We start from the raw sequence: 22,361 nt of genomic DNA, 5'->3' as shown, positions 1-22,361 counted from the left end.
CTGTGCCCATAGCTTTCACTCTTCTCTGCGCTGCTCCCCTCCTGCTGGCCACACGGGCACGGGGCCAGGGGGGGGCAGCGGGCGGCCAGGGTCGGGCAGACGCCCGAATTTGCCATATGTGCGGATGCCCATGGTAACATCTATAGCGGTAATTGGTAAATAGCGGAATTTCTATGCGGAATTCCGTCGGAATTTAGAGCCATCGGAAATTAAAAGCCAATCAGAAGCGTGTAAAAGCTGCATTTACTGTTAGGCAGAATTTTTAAGCCAATCAGAAGGATCGGAAGGGATAGACCTATCACAGTAGCTTAAAACATGGCGATTTCTGCATTAAAATCGGAATTTCTGCACCAATTAGAGTTAACAAAAACCAACCAATCCTACGTTAGCAACCAGCTCCTAGCTACCTTTCATCACCTATCCCACCCATTTTGTATATAAGAGAGGTGCAACAGTCACGAAGCTTGTGGGTTCCAGTCTGGTGTTTTGGAGAGAGGAGAGACAGACCCATATTAGTTGTTTCAACATAAAACAAGTCTTTTTAACCCTTTCACCTCCAAGGGTTTTTAAAAATAATTAACATGTATTTCATATTTCTATGGGAAGGTGTATAATAAGGTATTTGGATGTGGTTTTACTTTTTGGCCACAAGATGGAGATATAGAGTCAGTGTGTTCTAAAAATAGAAACAGAACCATCTGTTTATATTTGTTTGTATTTGTGTGCATACAGGGACATAGATACTCGTGCTGGGGGAGGTGAAAAGGTTAAAGACTGTGAGAGAGAATTAGACTGAGTGTGAGCTATTAATAGTCGTAGCTAGGTGTATTTGTGAGAGAGTGACAGTAGATTGTTACTTTGAGTGATAGATTGTAGTGTAGTGTACTAGTAGTTGTTGTGTGGAGAGAGGGTTAGAGAGAACCAGCCAGGCCGCAGGCTTAGTGTTTGACAGAGTGAGAGAATTAGGTGATTGATTAGTTGAGTGAAGTGCAAGTTTTTATTTTTTTTAAGTTCATTTTTTTCTCTTTATTTTGTTTTTGATTTATTTTCTTTATTTCACCCCCTTATTTTTCTATCTGTTTTTTAGTTCAAGTTATGTGGATTTATTTTACTTTGGTTCTGTCGCTCAAACCACTTACCCAATAAACTTTTTTGGCCCCAAAACAATGGAGCGAGAGCAGCAGCAATTTCCTGCCACTCCTAAAAGAAAATGGAGTGATGGTGGTGTTGGTGGATCACGTCAAGTACGTGATCAGGTTGAAGGTGGTGGCAGCAGCAGGAAGCATTCCGCCCTGATCAGAGATGTCTTCCCAGTGTTCGCACTCAGGAAAATTTTGACAGAGGAGCAGGCGAACAGAGTTGTTCATTATTTCAATCAGGCTCTACCCAGTCTGAGGAACTTGAAGCTAGTTGCAGCAGCACCAGTAGTGGCCAGGTTCCTCATGACCAGAACCCGACCGCAGCTGCTTATCTTGACGAGGCTGCTTCCTTCCAGTACTCTCCTCCAGAATTAAAGCACACCTATGTCGATGAGAGAGATGTGGGGAAGGATTGGGATGAGGCATTGGAGGAGACCATGGGACCAAGCTCCCAAGAAGTGGTGGGTTCTGTGGTGACAGAAGTGGAGGGTCCAGAAGAGTCACTTTTGGGTTCCAGAGCTTTGGTTGAACTGGACAATCTTTTGAATGATGAGGTGGCTGATCCAACGTGGTCGCTATCTGGTGGGTTAGGCACTAGCAGGCGTGAGCAGCATGGAGAAACAGAGCAGACGGTTGGCCAGCAGCCTGCAAGTGCTTTCCCGTCTGTCAGTACCCACCGGTCCAATGCTGAGCATTGAAGTGCTAGAACAGGTCACACCACTGCTCCACGTGCACGCACGTCCCCATCATGGAATTATTTTACTGTTCTGGAAGAGGATGAATCCAGGGCAGTCTGTTCTGTGTGCCGTAAATCGGTGAGCAGAGGCAAATCGGGCAGTGGGTTCGGCACTTCAGGGCTGATAAGCCATCTGCGCAACCACCACAGACGGGAGTTTCGAATATGTAAAGAATTACAATAAGATGGGTGGAGGAAAAGCAGTAGCAACAGGCTCCTCCTCTTCTTTTTCTAGTCGTCCTGTCCCTATCCAACCTGCTAAGTCCCATTCTACTTCAAATCCCTCTGCATGCCAGGCTGGAAGAGGGGCTCCAGACCTCATCAAGCACCTCATCACCCTTGTTGGTTTCCTCTGAATCACCAGTGTTCCAGCGTCAGGCCTCTGTGCCAGAAATGTTGCAGAGGAAGCGGATGCTCCCTGCAATTGATCAGTTTGTTGTCAAAAATAATGCACTCCTGGCAAGGCTGTTGGGCCAACAGCTGCTGCCCTACCAGTTTGTGGACTGTGCTCCCTTCCGCAGACTGATTAACAGTGTTGCTCCGTGTGTGTGTGTGTGTGTGTGTGTGTGTGTGTGTGTGTGTGTGTGTGTGTGTGTGTGTGTGTGTGTGTGTGTGTGTGTGTGTGTGCGTGTGTGGCAGCTGCACATTTGTAATCCCAATCACTGCACCTGTTTACTGTTCAGTGCACCTACCTACCTACGTGAGCGCACGCAGTTTTATATACCACCACCAGTCGCTGCACCTGTTCACGGTACCTGTGTGTGTGACAGCAGCACATTTGTAATACCAGTCACTGCAACCTGTTCACTGCACCTGTGTAACCGCACATTGTTGTACCAGCAGTCACTGCAACCTGTTCACTGCACCTGTGTAACCATACATTGTATCATTGTAGTCATTGCATACATTTCACTTCATCCCCCCTAATATGGACAAAACAAAAGGCCGAGCCAGAGGCAGGCCACCTGGCAGGTCTGCTTGAGGTCACGTTGTCAGGATTTCGTGTGGCCCTCGACCAAAGTACAGTGTTTAGAAGAAGGCACGTGCCATCAACCGCTAATATTGTCAAGACGTAGTTGATGACTATTTAACACAGAACACCTCATCTTCCTCAGCTTCCGTACCGAAGCGTGACATATCTTCCTCCTCCTGCTCTGATTCTGGCACCTTACTTAACACTCAGTCGGCCGCCACCACCAAAGTGCCATCACCCCAGGGCTCAGTGGTGTGGAAATTTTTGTATGTCTGCCTCAGATTAGAGCAATGCCATCTGCACTCTCTGCCACCGAAAACTGAGCCGTGGAAAGACCAAGACCCACGTAGGGACAACTACCTTACAAAGGCACATGATTACAAAGCACAAACTGCAATGGGATGACCACCTGAGGAAAAGCAGCACACAAAAGCAGAGCCACACACAGCAGTGGAAGATACCAGGCCGCAATTATTTCTCAAAAAAGGCGATCGCTAAACTGTACCGTGATGTTGAAAGGCAAGTGGTGACATCTCTGGCACACAGCGTTGGGTCAAGGGTCCATCTGACCATGGATGCCTGGTCTGCAAAGCACGCTCAGGCCTGCCCGAAGACTAAGTCAGTCCTTACAAACCGCATCTCTGCCTGCACGCCGTGTGACTGCCTGCCCCAAGACTAAGTCGCTCCCCACACAGCATCTCTGCCTGCAGGCCACTTGACTGCCTTCTCCGCCACCACCAACAGGGACCACCAGGACTCCAGGTGGATTCCTGAATTTTTTTCTGGTGTATGTACATGCCTGCCTATTTTTCTGGCTGCACTGCAGCTGTAGCAACAAAACAAAAGGCATGTACATGTGTCAATTCCCCTTCGTGATCGTTACCTTGCCGCGGTGAAGGGGCTTGCGTATCACAATGATGTACTATTTACAGCAGCTTGGTAAATCCTGGGCATAACAACGAACGTTGGGTTGGCACTCAGAGGTAAAAGATGTGGAGAGGGTGACTCGGGCTGAAACGTGCAGCTTGTCAGTGTGCTCAAAGCCAAAGCAATTCGATGCAGCAACAGTGAAGACGATGAAACGGCTTGGCACTACTGGCAGTGGTTTATTGCTGCATACACCAAGATCCACAAGTATCTCGCAGGGACCAGCTAACAGCGCTCTGAAAGCGTCTTCCTGTCTACCGCTTGAGGCCACGCGGTATGTGTTTTTGAGGCGAGATGCTGACATGCAAAAAAAGTTTATCCTTTGCACTGCATAAAGTATTGAGATGATACTTATCGTGTACAGCATGGAGGGGAAGTGTGAGTGCCGGTGGGTGCCGCTGGCTGCACGGCCTTAAATCCTGGGCATACTGTTTCTGACAAGTCCGATATGCTCTCAATAAATAACAGTTTTGTGCAGTAGTGATCAGAAAAACAATCCCATTATCGATCACAAGCAGATCGGACATGTTAGAAATGTATTAGTTGGTACAGTCAATCTGACGGGAAATTGCATGGTGTTTATCTAACGTTGTTCATAGATAAATGATTATTTCTTATATGTGTATTTGCAGAGGAGAGATAAAATTCCATTCCATGAGTAAAGGGTGAAACAGAGTAAACAGCTAGTCATTTGTGCACAGTGATTACAGCAAGGTAGATTCACACTGGACCGTTGTGTACAACAGAGGAGCAATGCAACATGGGCGGTGCAACACATACGGTGACGCATACAGTACATAGAAAGTAGTCATGAGCACAAATTTCCCATAATCGTAATTTTGCATCATAATTTGCAATTACCATGCAAAATCATAATGCGATATGGGAAAAATCCTAATAAATTTTGTTTGTAAACGTAATCCGGAACCATAATTTTGCAGTTTCGCTTAATTTTTTACATAATTTTGTGCCAAACTGATTTTAAAAATACAAAGAAAAATGTTTTTTAAACTCCAACAGTGTCAGCACCTCGCCTCAAAAAGTTTCCTCAAAACAAAGAAGGATGCAAAGCACATAGCGTGAATTTGTCACAGCACTCTGTTCCTCTATTGCAATCCTCGTGCACAAATGAGTGCACCCCACGGTGGGCACTCAACACCCTGTGCTCCCATGCTAGGGCTTCCACCAGACCACATAAAAAAACCCTTAACCGCTCACCAGATTCGTAGCTGACCTCGCAGGGACCAGCTACCAGCGCTCTGAAAGCGTCTTCCTGTCTACCGCTTGAGGCCACGCGGTATGTGTTTTTGAGGCGAGATGCTAACATTGTTGGAGGACTGCTGGTGGAACAGCTCGAGTTGTGACACCCATGTGATTGTGTGCTGGTCCGTAATAAGTCAGCCCATACATCTGGTACAAGTGGAGCCAGACTCGAGGCATTAGAGGGAGGAACACAGGAGTGGAGTCCATCCCAGAATGCGTTTCAGCTGATCTGTGATAAATCAGCCTCTGAACATCTGTGAGAGTGTTTATTGATACCAAAGACTAGAGACAGTTGTATACAGTGGAACTGTGTGGAAACCTAGGCTGTGAATAAACTACGGGGAGTGAGCGCTGTACAGACATTTTAACTTCAGCTCAAACTTTAGGGGAATTGCTATCCCCATTTGTATAGCGATCCACCCAGGGTGTGAAATATCTGAGGAGCGCCCATACCACTTTTCCATAGAAATTACATATGCATGTAACTGTGAAAATTAGCAGATTATGATTATCACTAATAGAAAGTATGTTCCACTGCTACTGTACATGTCTGGTACCGCACAGCATGCCTCACACGACTTCAATGGATTCCGTCACACCACGCTGCGAACAAGCTGATGTGAACAACAATCCATTACAATATCATTGCCATTATACTGTCCAATGCAACAAGGCATGCTCCATCTATTGTCTGCTTTGAGAAACACAGTTAAAACTGATGAAAAGAAGAGCTATTCTCAAGAGACTTCTAGAAGCTTATCCATTTGGTCTTTAATTTTCATAAATTAGGGCTATTATAAAGCGTGCTATTTTTCACTGAAAGCAGAGCAACAGAGTCAATGCTTTAAAATAGATTCTCTCAACCTGTACATCAATTCATTGAAGAAGAGTGTCACTCTCTAGTTACTGTCTTGTAATTTACCTTGTAAAATCCATTCAGCTAAAAGGCAAGGCTGATTAGACAAAGAAGGTGGGGGTAATCATACTGTCAAGGAAACACACTACGGACCTAGAATCTGAACAAAAGTATCAATTTATTTTCATCAACAGAGCAGCAGAGTAATCAGGTCAACCCCACATCAAGCATTGATTAACGTCATGACAATACTGCAGCAAAATTGGTTAAATCCACTGATATTGATGTGTTACTGAGAGCCGAGAGAATATATTTGTGCAATGTACTAGGTAATTCTGAATTATTATTATATGCAAATGATATGAAATAAGCAACTTCCTGGAAAAACATAACATTTTAAAACAAAGCTTTCACCCATAAAAAAAAGCATGCAAAAAAGAAATAATTAGCTATTCTAAACCCAGCAAAGCTATACAGAAACCTGATCATCATCTGTAAATGCTTAAAATAGAAACACTGTCTGGAAACACCAGTACCTACTTCTGGAGGGTACACTCTTTGGCACCACTTTTGTGGAAAAGCAGATGGGATGAAGCAGAATCATGTACAATTTACTTGATTCCAATCACCACAAGTGGCCTCTGACAATCACATTTTTCACCTCATCCTACACAGACTTCCTCCAGCTTGCTGGAAAAGCTAAATATCAACAGACTGTGAGGAGAGATCACTAGGGCTAGGTCAACTGAGACTGTTAACTCTTAACATACACAAATTTTGACACTTTGATCATTAGATGTCTTGCAGCTCCAATGTAATTGCTCTACATGGTCTCTTCCCCTGGTAAAAATTCTACATAACTTTGACACAGAGGGGGTTTCTCATCCTTGAAATGCTACCTGTAATGGTTTTAATTTTTTGGTTATATAATGCGCTAACAAATTGTCCCCAGCATTGCCATAGAGTACGATGACAAGTTTTATAAGCAGTATAGCAATATATTTTCTGTTAGAAAACTGATGGTGAAACTAACACTGACAGTTACATAGTTTGGTCATATGTCCATCGCGTTCAGCATGATTGGCTGAATGAACCCCTAAAGTTACATTTCAGTTCTTCTGTGTATACTACAAGAGATTTACAAATATTTGCTATCTTGGTTGTATATGCAGAGATAGTCATATGTATAGTTCAGCCTTCCAGTCAGCAAAGAGAGTACTGGATGTGCCAGAGGCCCATCTCTATTTCACATAGATAAAGCAAAAGAAGTACAAATTCCCCATTTGAAACATTTAGAAACTGTATTCAAGTTACCAGGCCCTTTAACACACATACAGTAGCTTCTCATTTTTAGTTACATTAAATTATAAAATCCTTGTTGTACCAGTAACTTAAAGGGGCACTATGGCGAAAAATTGTACAATTTAAAATACGTTTAAACAGACAAATAAGAAGTATGTTTCTTCCAGAGTAAAATGAGCCATAAATTACTTTTCTCCTATAATGCTGTCACTTACAGTAGGTAGTAGAAATCTGACAGAAGCGACAGGTTTTGGACTAGTCCATCTCTCCATAGCGGATTCTCAGCAAGGCTTTTATTCTTTATAAAGATATTCCCTAAAAAGGATTCAAACAATGATGCTGGCCAGCTTCCCTGCTCCCTACACAGTTTTTTGGCAGTTGGACAGAGCAACTGCCATTCACTAAGTGCTTTTGAAAATAAATAAATCTCCAAGAATTCCCTATGAAGAGATGGAGTAGTCCAAAACCTGTCGCTTCTGTCAGATTTCTACTACGTACTGTAAGTGACGCCTCCTCTGAAGCGGGTCGAGCCCGCGTGGTATACTAAGGCTGTCTTCCCAGGCGCCTCTCCTCCTCCCTCTGGCCTCGCCGGATCTCTGGACCTCTTCACATAACTACGTGAGTTACACTATTCCTTCTGGATCTTATCCATTTCCACTCAGCACCTTACACCTATCTCCTTTACCCCTCACTTCATTTTGCACTCTGCACTTTTTTGTCAATGCAAACTTTTGCTGTTTATATATGATGTTTATGCAGTTTTAATACAAAAGATTATCCACTGCTTGTTTGGTTTCCACTGCCATTTGGATATATTTATTAGCTAACTAAGAGGTCCTTTTTACTTTTCTTTCCAGAGGTTTATTCCCAGTATTATAATGTATTATAAGTAACTGTTTGGTTGAGAGACCCTGGTGGTCATATTGTAGTGACCTTTTTAATTGTTCTTATGCATTTTGGATGATTTTTGGAAAAATAAAGTATTATATTTTGATTATTAGTCTGGTGCTTTCTGTAATTTGGGGGGGGGACCCTTTCTCTTTTCTATTTTGCTACAATGTTTATTGCGCCCCCCCCCCTCTTTATAGCACATTCTAAAATGTTTAAATGAGTATTATACCATTTACTATATTATTGATGCATGGTGCTGGTCCCCAAGCTAATGGATTACTAGTATCACACTTGCAGGATTCTATATCTAAATACAAAGCTAACGGGGAAGGATGGTCAAAAACTAGAATCTTTTCTATGCAACAACCTTGATTGGCCTGGGAAGTAATGGAAATATGTCTGAAATATGTGGCGTGAATAAATATTTTGTAGACAGACTGTTATTCGTTTGGTCCCTTAAATAGTAAAATATAATGCTTGAGGACTAGTATGTTATTCTTTAAACTTTAATGTGAAACGTATGTTTTAATATGCACGTTTAATTTTTTTTTTTTTTGCAAGAAAGTCCTAGTGAAATAACAAAAATTAAAAAATGATATAGTCAACTTTGCAAACATTTGCGTTTAACCAAAGTAGAACATCTTTTGTGCCTCTGAAGAAGCGGGGGAACCCGTGAAACGGCTGTTAGGCCGACCACTTTTCTACTCCTATTGTTTTGCATGTTCCTGCTGGAATAAAAGAATATTGATTCAATGCAAACTGTGCCGGATCTGCTGCTGTTCTACTTTGGGGAAATCAATGTGTCTATGAAGTGCGAGCACGGTTGAATGGTAATCAGATTCCAGCTGCTGTTCCCAGTCGATTGAGTGCCAGTCTCATCCCTTTTGCCCCTTTATACTTGGATTTGCGTTTAACCATTTTAGAACTGGCAGTTTCTGTCCCCTTAAGGACCAATAACCGGGGCTTCCCGACGAATCGCCGCATGGCAGAGCTCTGCAAGCTGGTCAGGAGCCAATTTCATTGGCTCCTGACCCTATGATTAATGTGAGCCAATGAGATCGGCTCACAGTGATGACGGGGTCAGGAGCCAATGAAATCCCCAGTCCGGCTCACAGACCTCTACCGTAATAGAGATGGTAGGGCAAGTGAGCTGCGGCAGGTGCAGAGTGGCGTGATCGGAGGTAGCGGCAAGAACACATGGTGGAGATGTTGAAATCTAAATCCTGTCAGAAATAAGCGGTCACAGACACGACATAGATTTCAAGTAGCATGGGCTGGAAATAGTTAAGGATAAGCATTGTCATTAATAGGAGTTACTTCTTTAGTACAGATGATGTAAAGGAAGAAATAATGAGTCATTTATGTACTTCATTTAAAAACAGAACATGTCACTCCATTATACTACTTGTATACTGTATGCCCTCATTCCTTCCCAACTTGATTATTGCAACATTCTATGACCCCATTACCTACTTTCTAACCAACAGCTCTACTCCCAGGTCATAATGAAATCTGAAGAACAGGTCATTCACCGCCCCTCATAGATCCCTAATGCTTCACCATTCTGTCAGTCACTTGCCTGGCTACTCATCTCACAAAGAACACAATTCTAGATTCTAATCCTCACTTACAAGTCTAGCTCCATCGGACATAACTGCATTTAAAGAGATCTTAGCAGCCCCTGGGTTCAAATAGCTGAAAAGGCTGCCATGTTTGAGAAGTTAACCCCCCCCCCCTTCCCTTTTCACTGCCATTATCCAGGGTTGGTGTGAAATTCATCAAGTGTGACTAATGTTATCTGTTTGAAGCACAGTCTTCCCACTCATCCCCCTCCCTAATGCTTGACAGGGCAGTTTCTAGGCTAAATTTCACCCAGGGCGAGGGTGTAAAAATAGCCCCCCCCCCATCCGCAGAGCCAGTTATAAGTGCCTGGAATATAGGAAGGTAGGCATAGGTGCTGCCAGTATAGCCAGGCATAGGTGCTGCCAGTATAGCCAGGCATAGGTGCTGCCAGTATAGCCAGGCATAGGTGCTGCCAGTATAGCCAGGCATAGGTGCTGCCAGTATAGTCAGGCATAGGTGCTCCCAGTATAGTCAGACATAGGTGCTGCCAGTATAGTCAGGCATAGGTGCTCCCAGTATAGTCAGGCATAGGTGCTCCCAGTATAGTCAGGCATAGGTGCTGCCAGTATAGTCAGGCATAGGTGCTGCCAGTATAGTCAGGCATAGGTGCTGCCAGTATAGTCAGGCATAGGTGCTGCCAGTATAGTCGGGCATAGGTGCTCCAAGTATAGTCAGGCATAGGTGCTGCCAGTATAGCCAGGCATAGGTGCTGCCAGTATAGCCAGGCATAGGAGCTCCCAAGTATAGCCAGGCATAGGCGCTCCCAAGTATAGCCAGGCATAGGTGCTGCCAGTATAGCCAGGCATAGGTGCTGCCAGTATAGCCAGGCATAGGTGCTGCCAGTATAGCCAGGCATAGGTGCTGCCAGTATAGCCAGGCATAGGTGCTGCCAGTATAGTCAGGCATAGGTGCTCCCAGTATAGTCAGACATAGGTGCTGCCAGTATAGTCAGGCATAGGTGCTCCCAGTATAGTCAGACATAGGTGCTGCCAGAATAGTCAGGCATAGGTGCTGCCAGTATAGTCAGGCATAGGTGCTCCCAGTATAGTCAGGCATAGGTGCTGCCAGTATAGCCAGGCATAGGAGCTCCCAAGTATAGCCAGGCATAGGTGCTCCCAAGTATAGCCAGGCATAGGTGCTGCCAGTATAGGCAGGCATAGGTGCTGCCAGTATAGCCAGGCATAGGTGCTGCCAGTATAGCCAGGCATAGGTGCTGCCAGTATAGCCAGGCATAGGAGCTCCCAAGTATAGCCAGGCATAGGCGCTCCCAAGTATAGCCAGGCATAGGTGCTGCCAGTATAGTCAGGCATAGGTGCTGCCAGTATAGCCAGGCATAGGTGCTGCCAGTATAGCCAGGCATAGGTGCTGCCAGTATAGCCAGGCATAGGTGCTGCCAGTATAGCCAGGCATAGGTGCTGCCAGTATAGCCAGGCATAGGTGCTGCCAGTATAGCCAGGCATAGGTGCTGCCAGTATAGCCAGGCATAGGTGCTGCCAGTATAGCCAGGCATAGGTGCTGCCAGTATAGCCAGGCATAGGTGCTGCCAGTATAGCCAGGCATAGGTGCTGCCAGTATAGCCAGGCATAGGTGCTGCCAGTATAGCCAGGCATAGGTGCTGCCAGTATAGCCAGGCATAGGTGCTGCCAGTATAGCCAGGCATAGGTGCTGCCAGTATAGCCAGACATAGGTGCTACCAGTATAGCCAGGCATAGGTGCTGCCAGTATAGCCAGGCATAGGTGCTGCCAGTATAGCCAGGCATAGGTGCTCCAGGTATAGCCAGGCCTAGGTGCTTCCAGGCTAGCCAGGCATATGTGTTTCCACAATATAGCCAGGCATAGGTGCTCCCAGTATAGCCGGGCATAGGTGCTCCCAGTATAGCCAGGCATAGGTGCTCCCAGTATAGCCAGGCATAGGTGCTCCCAGTATAGCCAGGCATAGGAGCTAGTAGTATAGCCAGGCACAGGTGCTCCCAGTATAGCCAGGCATAGGTGCTCCCAGTATAGCCAGGCATAGGTGCTCCCAGTATAGCCAGGCATAGGTGCTCCCAGTATAGCCAGGCATAGGTGCTCCCAGTATAGCCAGGCATAGGTGCTCCCAGTATAGCCAGGCATAGGTGCTCCCAGTATAGCCAGGCATAGGTGCTCCCAGTATAGCCAGGCATAGGTGCTCCCAGTATAGCCAGGCATAGGTGCTCCCAGTATAGCCAGGCATAGGTGCTCCCAGTATAGCCAGGCATAGGTGCTCCCAGTATAGCCAGGCATAGGTGCTCCCAGTATAGCCAGGCATAGGTGCTCCTAGTATAGCCAGGCATAGGTGCTCCCAGTATAGCCAGGCATAGGTGCTCCCAGTATAGCCAGGCATAGGTGCTCCCAGTATAGCCAGGCATAGGAGCTAGCAGTATAGCCAGGCATAGGAGTTAGCAGTATAGCCAGGCATGTGCTAGGGGGGAGAGCGGGGCATGGAATAGCAGTACAACTCACCTTTCGCGATGCACCATTCTTCAAATCTCTTTCCTCCCAGGCGTCTGTTGCGATGTTGATAACAGTGCCCCCTGTCATGACATGCGGTTACATCATCGCAGGGGGCGCTGTTATAAACACAACAGATGCCTGTGAGGAAGGGGATTGAGGAAGCCTGGATCGAGGAAGGTGAGGTGTAGCGCTATGCCCGCCCGCTCTCCCCTGCCCTATCCACCTGCCGCTCCGCCCATCGCACTGTCCACACGGGCCTGGAAACGGGCCTGATGCTTAATGGGTTTGTTTTATCTAAGCTTGTGGGCAATGAAGTGTCATTAGGCAAGTCCTTATCTGCCTTCCATCTTCTGTGGCTTGCCGGACGGAAGTACAGGAAGTAGAAGGATTCTGCCTATAATTAACCCTTAAATGTAAAAAAGATAAGGTAAAATGAAAGGTTTTTTAAAAAATGAGCCACATTTTTAGCATGCATTTTGCGATTGAGCTGCCCTGGAAGTTACAATGATGCTCAGTTCCCTTTAACTCCATACGCCAAACTATATGCACTCCTTTTTCTAATAACAATATTCTCCTTTCACTTTAAAGACACCTCTTCTCATTCGTACAAACAAGCTCTCTCAAATGTCTTTCTTTCCACAATCTTTTGAGGAATGAACCAAAATTACCATTTTTTAGGCCCAACTTGAAAACTCTTCAGGCAAGCAGCGAGTCTTTCTGAGAACAATCCAACCAAAGCACATGCTACCACCTTGTCACCTCCTCTACTTTCTGTTGTTGTTATCCTTTCATCCCTAGTATATAGGCGGTAAGCTCAAAACAGCAGGTTCCCTTTTCTTATATGTTTTTTTTTTTACTGTTGAACGGTTTATGTAACTATATAGTATGCATTTTTTGTTGTACAGGATCACAGAATAATTCCACGTAATTATAGTCGAGGGATAATATTTCTTCTCAGAGACAACAAGGAAGCCAGTCTAAACTACTTATTCTATGGATAGAACATGATCTACATAAATTGTAGCCTCCACAGACATGGTAATACACTTTGACATGTCAATGCAAAAGTAAAAAAACCCTGCTACACAAATGGAAATATTTCACATTTTACATTGGTATTACTATACTTTTAATAATTAATATTCCCCAATTCAATTTCATTTCCAATGTATGCAAAGAAATGCTGTTCCGCTGAATGATACAGTTAAGCTTCTGTTACCTTATTTATATTTAATGTCCTAAAATTTTAATCATAATCAGTTCTTTACTTATCTAAGCAATGGATGTTTGTCATTGTATATGAAACTGTGCGTTCTCTCTCCTTTCATTGTTTGCCAATATCTATCTTCAGCCATCAATCAAAACATAATGATAGTTAAATGCTACACAGTGAATTACAGTAAAATATCATCTGAGCAAGTACCTTAAAAGTCTACGTGGAATTTGGGTCACATTATTCTGGGTTCCGCTTCCTGTAATGAATGGCCCAATGCAAGGAGTAGACATTCACAAGGAGCAGAATTCTCTTAATAGGTGGAGCAGAAACCTCAGAGCAAAGAGTTTCTCACGGTATATAAAGACACGGCACTCATTTTAAGAAACATTTTCCTTATCTACTGTATTAAAACATTAATTAACTCCTACTACAGTTTATTCTAAAATAGTTTCTCGAATGTTCTACCTATGCTTCAGTTTAAGTTTCCATACAGTAAAGTATGCATGACTTATTTTCTTGCCAGGTGCCCCTCTTCCCTTATTGCAAAACCATGGTATTTCCTCCAACTTCCCAAAGTTCAGGTCCAATAGACCTATGTTAGACAGCAGGGGAGGTTTTAAGTACCCGACAATATGGAAAATAGGGGTGGAGCAAGTAACAGTTGCAGGGCAGTACTGAGCCAGTCAGCACTAGCCATGATGATTATTTTTATGCCATTAGCTAGGTTTTAAACATCTAATAATAATAATAATAATTTTTATCAATTATTATTATTATATTATATACTGCCAGCATCTTCCGTAGCACTATACAAAAGAATACAAGGAATAAAAATGCAAAGTAAGCAACACATATGTTATCAGTACAAGACAATGGTGGATTACAGCTTATGCAATTAACAAATCAACCACTGATTTGTACGAGGGGTGGAAGACAAATGTGCATAATACACAGCATTGAGAGACAGAAGGGGAAAGAGAGCACTGGCTAACAGGCCTGACAGTCTAACGTATAAGGAATAGGACAGTAGGTGAAGGGAAGCTGTGTATGAGATGGTAAAAATGGTGGTCAGTGTAACATGTGGAGAATATGCTTCCCTGAAGAGTTACGTTTTCAGGTTGGGCCTAAAAAGGGGGGTGCATGTCATTTCAACGCCGCTCAGTTCGGGGCGGTGAGAGCTGAGTGAAGGCTTTCACCGCTGCCACAAAACACCGAGGCAGCGTTAAATACTATTCCCCCTCTGAGTTGTCGCAACTCGGAGGGAGATGTAATTCGGGGTCTGGCAGCCGCCAGAGCCCTGAATTACCGCTGCGCGCCCCGTGCAGCATAACATTGCTGCTATGGGGCGTCCAGTTACGGCGCTCGGCACTCAGAGCCGCGCGCAGAAATAGGTTGATCCGAAAAGGTTAAGTGGCGGATGCTTTGAGGGAGGATTTTCCAGAAGAGGGAAGAGGATCCAGAAAAGTCTTGTAAGCGGGAGTGAGAAGAGGTGACCAGAGAGAAAGGCAGGATAAAATTCTTGGAAGAACGGCAATTGCATGTTAGGATGGTAACCAACAAGGTTATATAAATTATCTAGGTTGTAAGGGGCTCTGTAAGCAAAAGTCAGGATCTTGACTTGTATCCTCTGTGTAACTGGCAGCCAGTGAATAGACTGATGCAGTGAGACAGGGCTGGAGAAGGAAGAGGAGAGATGAGTCATGCAGCAGAGTCCATGGTGGACTGTAGGGGGGGCCAAACAGATGGTAAGTAGTGTTGATCGAACATCCAGATATTCGAGTTCTGTTCGGCCGAACATGGTCCAGATATTCGGCATATTCGTGCCGAATCCCGAACATAATGGAAGTCAAAAGGGACCTGAATATTCTGGAAAACCACAAAAAATGAGGGAAACTTCTGCAAAATGGCTTGGAAATAGGGTGGGGGGTAAATGAGATCGTGAAAAGCTGTCGTAGTACCAATGGGACCGGCAACGCTAGCCCAGCACACAGGATGGAAGGGGTACAGGAGAGTAAGGCCACGCTATGTGACACAACCCAGGCCTGGCATAAGGACAAAATGCATGCTTAAAGCAATGCATTTTGTCACCATGCATCGATATATATAATAGAAATGAGATATTCCTGAAAAGCAGTCCTACCAATAGGACCGGCAATGTTAACCCAGCACACAGGATGGAAGAGGAGGTACAGGAGAACAAGGCCACGCTTTGTGACACAACCCAGACCTTACATGAGGACAAAATGCAGGCTTAAGTGAACCCGAGGTGAGAGTGACATGGAGGCTGCCATATTTATTTCCGTTTAAGCAACACCAGTTGCCTGGTTGTTCTGCAGATCCTCTGCCTCTAATATGTTCAGGCACAGACCCTGAACAAGCATGCAGCAGATCAGGCGTTTCTGACAATAATGTCCGACCTGACAAGATTACCTGCATACTTCTTTCTGGTTTAATTCACACACCACTGCGTCCAAATAGATCATTATGGCTGCCAGGTAACTGGTATAGTTTAAAAGAAAATAAATACGGCAACCTCCAGCTAATTCTCCTCAGGTTCACTTTAAACCAATGCATTTTGCCGCCATGCATTGATAAATATTATACAAAGGAGATATTCCTGAAAAGCACTCCTATTCCTATCTGGGACCGGCAACGCTAACCCAGCACAGATGTTCATGGTGCTTGGTCGGGGTGTGTTGCGAAGTCGGTTCCAATCCACGATTTATTCATTTGTATTTGTGTCAGACGGTCTGCATTTGCTGTGGACAGGCGGATAAGCCTATCTGTAACGATGCCTCCGGCAGCACTGAAACAACGTTCGGACATAACGCTGGCGGCAGGGCAAGCCAGCACCTCTATTACGTACATTGCCAGTTCGTGCCAGGTGTCTTGCTTAACCTCCTCGGCGTTCTATTGAGATCGCCAGGGAGGCTGCGGGAGGGTTTTTTTTTAATTAAAAAAAAACTATTTCATGCAGCCAACTGAAAGTTGGCTGCATGAAAGCCCACTAGAGGGCGCTCCGGAGGCGTTCTTCCGATCGCCTCCGGCGCCCATAATAAACAAGGAAGGCCGCAATGAGCGGCCTTCCTTGTTTTGCTTAGATCGTCGCCATGGCGACGAGCGGAGTGACGTCATGGACGTCAGCCGACGTCCTGACGTCAGCCGCCTCCGATCCAGCCCTTAGCGCTGGCCGGAACTTTTTGTTCCGGCTGCGCAGGGCTCAGGCGGCTAGGGGGGCCCTCTTTCGCCGCTGCTCGCGGCGAATCGCCGCAGAGCGGCGGCGATCAGGCAGCACACGCGGCTGGCAAAGTGCCGGCTGCGTGTGCTGCACTTTATTTGATAAAAATCGGCCCAGCAGGGCCTGAGCGGCAGCCTCCGGCGGTGATGGACGAGCTGAGCTCGTCCATACCGCTCAGGAGGTTAAAGACCCAATGATTAAAGAGGACTGACTGATCGTTCAACACGGCTACACCATCTGACATGTAGTCCTTGACCATCCTCTGCAGCGGTACTGGATTTGCGAAAAATGCTTAGACACTTGTCACACCTTCTGCAGAAGATCCGCCACGTCTGGGTATGTCTTCAGGAACCGCTGAACCACTAGGTTCAGAACGTGGGCCAGGCAAGGGATGTGTCTCAGCTTTGCCAACTGTAACGCGCTAATGAGATTGCTCCCATTATCACACACAACCAGGCCTGGTTCAAGCCAGATCCAGCGGTGCCAGCCACAGCTGGGTCTGTTCCTGTATTCCCTTCCAAATTTCAGAACCTGTGTGCTGCTTATCTCCAAGGCAGATCAGCTTTAATAAGGACTGCTGACGTATGGCAACAGCTGTGCTGCACCGCTTCCATGCACCTATTGCTGAGTTAGTGCTGCCAGATGAGGTAGAGTTTGGAGAGGCGGTGGAGGAGAAGGAGCCAGAGAGGTAGGTGCTTGATAGTGCTGCCCAAAAATTATATGCATCCGTGGACCCGGGCAGTGGGAACGCAGATTTTAGTACCTAAACACACGATACAACATGTTTTCCGGGGGCTGAGGCACATACAGATGGTGCCCATCATCATCATCATCATCATCATAGAACTCTTCTCTTGACCCCCCCCCCCCCCACCACCTCTGACACCCCAACATCCCCAGACACAGACCCCTCATCATCCTCAACATTAACTTGGGATGCTGGCCCGACTCCATCCTCCTCCACCACATCAGACCCCATCATCTCCTCAACGGCAGCCCTCAATCGCCCTGGTGCCGGATCGAGGGACACAACGCTCTCGTCCAGGGAGGGCTGCTGCTGACCACTGGCTGCTAGGGTGGATGTTATAACTTGCGTGGGGCGTTGGCTGTTGCTGCTGTTAGTACTGCTCACAGTGGAGGTCTGTGAGGAACTCATAATGGGCTCACGAAACGTGGTGAACGAACTGCAGTGGCAGTCTGACTGTCTGTAAGTAGTAGCTGAAGTTACATAGTTACATAGTTATTTTGGTTGAAAAAAAGACATACGTCCATCGAGTTCAACCAGTATAAAGTACAACACCAGCCTGCTCCCTCACATATCTCTGTTGATCCAGAGGAAGGCGAAAAAAACCTTACAAGGCATGGTCCAATTAGCCCCTAAAGGGAAAAATTCCTTCCCGACTCCAGATGGCAATCAGATAAAATCCCTGGATCAACATCATTAGGCATTACCTAGTGATGTTGATCCAGGGATTTTATCTGATTGCCATCTGGAGTCGGGAAGGAATTTTTCCCATTAGGGGCTAATTGGACCATGCCTTGTAAGGGTTTTTTCACCTTCCTCTGGATCAACAGGGATATGTGAGGGAGCAGGCTGGTGTTGTACTTTATACTGGTTGAACTCGATGGACGTATGTCTTTTTTTAACCAAAATAACTATGTAACTATGTAACTTCAGCTACTAATTACAGACAGTCAGACTGCCACTGCAGTGTATGACTGGCTAGCTGAATACAAGTGAGCACTCTGAACCTGCCTGCCTGCACTAAACACACTAATCACGTACTGATTTTTTATATAACACTAAGCAAGAGTAAAATCGAATAAAGTGTGTTTTTTATGGGCACAACTGATCCCAGCTGACACTGAAAGTACTGTCTTTTGGTTCAACACTAAGACAAAATTATTTGCAAGAAAGTGTGTTTATTTTAGAGACACACCTGATCCCAGCTGCCACTCAAAGTACTGTCTTTTGGTGCAACACTAAGACAAAATTAATGCAATACAGTGTGTTTTTTTGGAGACAACTGATCCCACCTGCCACTGACAGTACTGTCTTTTGGTGCAACACTAAGACAAAATTATTTGCAATACAGTGTGTTTTTTGGAAGACAACTGATCCCACCTGCCAGTGAAAGTACTGTCTTTTGGTGTAACACTGCTGCTGGCAGTGCCTGCTGGTAGTGGTGAGTCAGAGGCCCTGTGGGTGCGGTCAGCGGTGAGGATAGGGCCCTGTGGCTGGCCTGGCTGGCAGTGGTGAGGCAGGGGCTCTGTGGGTGGCTGGGTGCTGCTGTCAGCGGTGAGGCAGAGGCTCTGTCCTCTGTGGCTGCAGCAGTGCTGTGTGAGGCAGAGGCCCTGTGGGTGCTACTGTCAGCAGTGAGGCTGGGGGCCAGGGACCTGTGGCTGGCCTGGCTGGAAGTGCGCTACGCTGACGCTCCCTCCTACCTACCCAAAGCTAAACCCCAAAGCAAATGGCGTCGATAACGCGCGTTCGGGTATTTATAGTCCCAAACCACGTGACCCGCTCGGCCAATGAGAACGCAAGCCGCGCGTTCGGGTGACTGCTCGGCCAAGTTCGGTGCACGCTCGGCCAATCACAGTAGGGGGGAGGAGTTCGAGCAGCGTGGCCAAACATCGTCACGAACACCATGCGGTGTTCGGCTGTATTCGACTCGAACCGCCCATTATTCGGGGAATAACGAATAGTGTCGAGCACTGTTTCGATCAACACTACTGGTGAGCCACAGAGCAGAGAGTTGTAGTACTCTAGACGTGAGATAATCAGTGCATGCACAAGTTTGGTAGTGTCCTGTGTTTAAAAAAAAAAAAATGGCAGATGTGGGAGAAGTTTAATATTTATCGTCTGCATAGTAGACAAATGACTGCAAAAGCAGACAACAGATACTTGTGTGTGAAAGGGAGGTAGGACCACTGAAAACAGTGTGTTTATTCCTAGCAACAGGAGGAACATACTACATACTACCCATGTTAACCACTTTACCCCCACGCGTACGGATTTCTCCATCCCTTTTTTCCCCCCTAAAAAACCAGGGACGGAGAAATCCGTACCTTCCGCGCTACCGCCGCTGTCCGCGCTCCCGCCGCTCGTGCGCGCGCACCCGCCGCTCGTGCACGCCGCCGCCCGCTCGCCCGGAGATCAATGAACGGGAAAATCCATTCCCGTTCGTTGATCTAAGCCCCCGCAATGATCTGCTGCTTCTTTCAGAAACAGCGAGATCATTGTGAGTCTCCCAGCCTCCTACTGCTTCCTGTAAGCGTCCTTCTGGACGCTTACAGGTCGCATGTAAACAAACACTCTGTGGCCATCTTGTGGCCAAATAGTAAACTACACCCTAAAAGCATTTTACATATACAAACATTACATTTACACAATAAATTAACTCATTACCTCCCACACTCCCCAATTTTTATTTTTTTTTTGTAATTTAAAAAAAAAAATACAATAAAAAAAAACATAAATAGTTACCTTAGGGACTGAACTTTTTAAATATTTATGTCAAGATGGTATAACACTGTTACTTTATAAACTGCGGGCTTGTAATTAGGGATGGATGCAAAACTGAAAAAAATGCACCTTTATTTCCAAATAAAATATTGTCGCCAAACATTGTGATAGGGACATAATTTAAATGGTTTTATAACCGGGACAAATGGGTTAATACATTTCATGGGTTTTAATTACAGTAGCATGCTTTATTTAAAAACTATAATGGCCGAAAACTGAAAAATAATAATTTTTTCCCACATTTTTTCCTATTTCCCCATTAAAACACATTTAGAATAAAATAATTCTTGGCATAATGTCCCACCTAAAGAAAGCCTAATTGGTGGCGAAAAAAACAAGATATAGTTCATTTCATTGGGATAAGTAATAATAACGTTATAGACGAATGAATGGAAGGAGCGCTGAAAGGTGAAAATTGCTCTGGTGGTCAGGGGGTAAAACCCCTCAGTGGTGAAGTGGTTAAAAAGGGATGGGAGGTGGTTAGAGATGTAGAGCAATGCTGACCTTGTCCTGCTTTTTGCATTTTTTCTGACTTTAGAAGGTGTGAATTAAATAACTGTATGAATGTGTGTAACTACAGTTATGCACTAAAACCTTACTGAAGTGAATAAAAAAAAAAAACATTTTCTACCTAGGGTGTCTACATACAGAGATCAAGCCACTGTAATCTAGTGGCCCTCCAATCTAGCCATTGTAAGCTATCCACAAACAGTTGTAAATAACAGTGATGTCATTGCCTGTCTACCCCTCTGTGTACGAGCACGGCTGCATTGCACAGGAGCCAGTAGGTTCACACCTGCACAGTAGCATTAAGTGACTTGTGACTTGTACACAGAGGAAAAAGCCCTGCATGAGCAGGTCTGTGCTGCTGCGTGGGCTGTACGCATACACAAAGGGGAGTTGTCATGATCGCTGCTGCAGCCGGTATTGCTGGAAGTAGTAGTGCTGCAGCTCAGGCAGTTCTGATCTCTTTCCATGCAAGCTGCATAGCTTCGTCTGCCTTTCCCTGCTGTCAGCTTGTGACTGATTATCATTCAACCTGTGTGGGAATCTGCATGTCTGCTCCCATTGGATGACCTCAGTATAAAGATCTGCTTCCTGCAGGACTCCTCGGGTTTTCATAGCTTCAGTTTAAGCCTGCCTTGCTGTCGCTTCAGCCCCAGATCGTGTTTCTTGTTCTAAAGATACTTTGCTGGTCTTTGCATCATATATTGGTTCATTGCCAATATATATGCATACCAGCACGTTTATTATTTTCCTTGTATTCGTGTTACGTTGATACATCAGTGTCGCTGATATATACGTACACGAACTGTTTATATCCTGTGTTCAGTTAGTCAGTTTTCCAGCACGTTTTGGTAGTTTGCGCGAACCGTGATCACCCGTGCTGAGGTAGTTACCCTGCTCCTGTTTCTGTTTGTGGATTGCGTTCATCTCTGCAAAGAGATAACGAATCCTTCTGAATCCTGTTCTGTTACCATTTGTGGATTGCGTTCATCTCTGCGAAGAGATAGCGAATCCTTCTGAGTCCTGTTCCCTGTATTGCTCCAGTCTAAGTCAGTGTTCCTGCTTATGTCATATCGGTTCATTGCCGATATATACATATGTTAGTCAGACGTTACAAATAGTTTAATTGATAGCTGTAATTGTAATACGCTAGGAAAACATACTTATTGTATTTTTGTCTGTGTTACGTTCATCTATCTTGATCCTGCTATTTCCTGACTATCCTGTCCTGTCCTTGTGAGGCACGCCATCGCTGCAAACGCATTGGCTGCCTCATTCCAGTCTGTCTTGTTGTGGACGCTTGCTGTCACTAAGTAGCGGCTAGCTAGCAAGCGTTCATTCTGTCTACCTGTCCTGATCTCCTCAGTTCTGGTTTATGCGCTCAGCGCTACCTTGCGCTGAGACGTTATCGCAAAAGTATTGTTTGTGGCTGTCGGATCTGCACCGGCTCTGTGCGCCACAATCTCCTTTTGGAGTCAGTCCTCCCCTCCACTATACTAGGGATAGCCTGTTTCCTTGTGCTAGTGTGTGTACCTCCTCCACGTCAGCTCATGCGTTGCATGCTGACTGTGGAGAATACACCACCAAGCCTTACAGGAGTATTTTGAAAGGGTCACAGCGCATTTACCCCGGAGGGTAAAAAGATGATGGAAGCCTCTGGACTATCTAGAACCTTCCATCTATTGAGGTAAG

At 45.5% G+C, this 22,361-nt stretch overlaps 1 protein-coding gene across 4 annotated transcripts in view; it reads right to left on the bottom strand.

Moving 5' to 3' along the window:
• Positions 1-22,361, bottom strand: part of CHID1 (chitinase domain containing 1) — an 896,926-nt gene that overhangs the window by 451,632 nt on the left and 422,933 nt on the right. The gene's annotated exons all lie outside the window — the stretch shown is intronic.

This window comes from Hyperolius riggenbachi, chromosome 11 (assembly GCF_040937935.1).
Source record: "Hyperolius riggenbachi isolate aHypRig1 chromosome 11, aHypRig1.pri, whole genome shotgun sequence".
Taxonomy (NCBI): domain Eukaryota; kingdom Metazoa; phylum Chordata; class Amphibia; order Anura; family Hyperoliidae; genus Hyperolius; species Hyperolius riggenbachi.
This window is presented reverse-complemented; position numbering and strand designations above follow the sequence as displayed.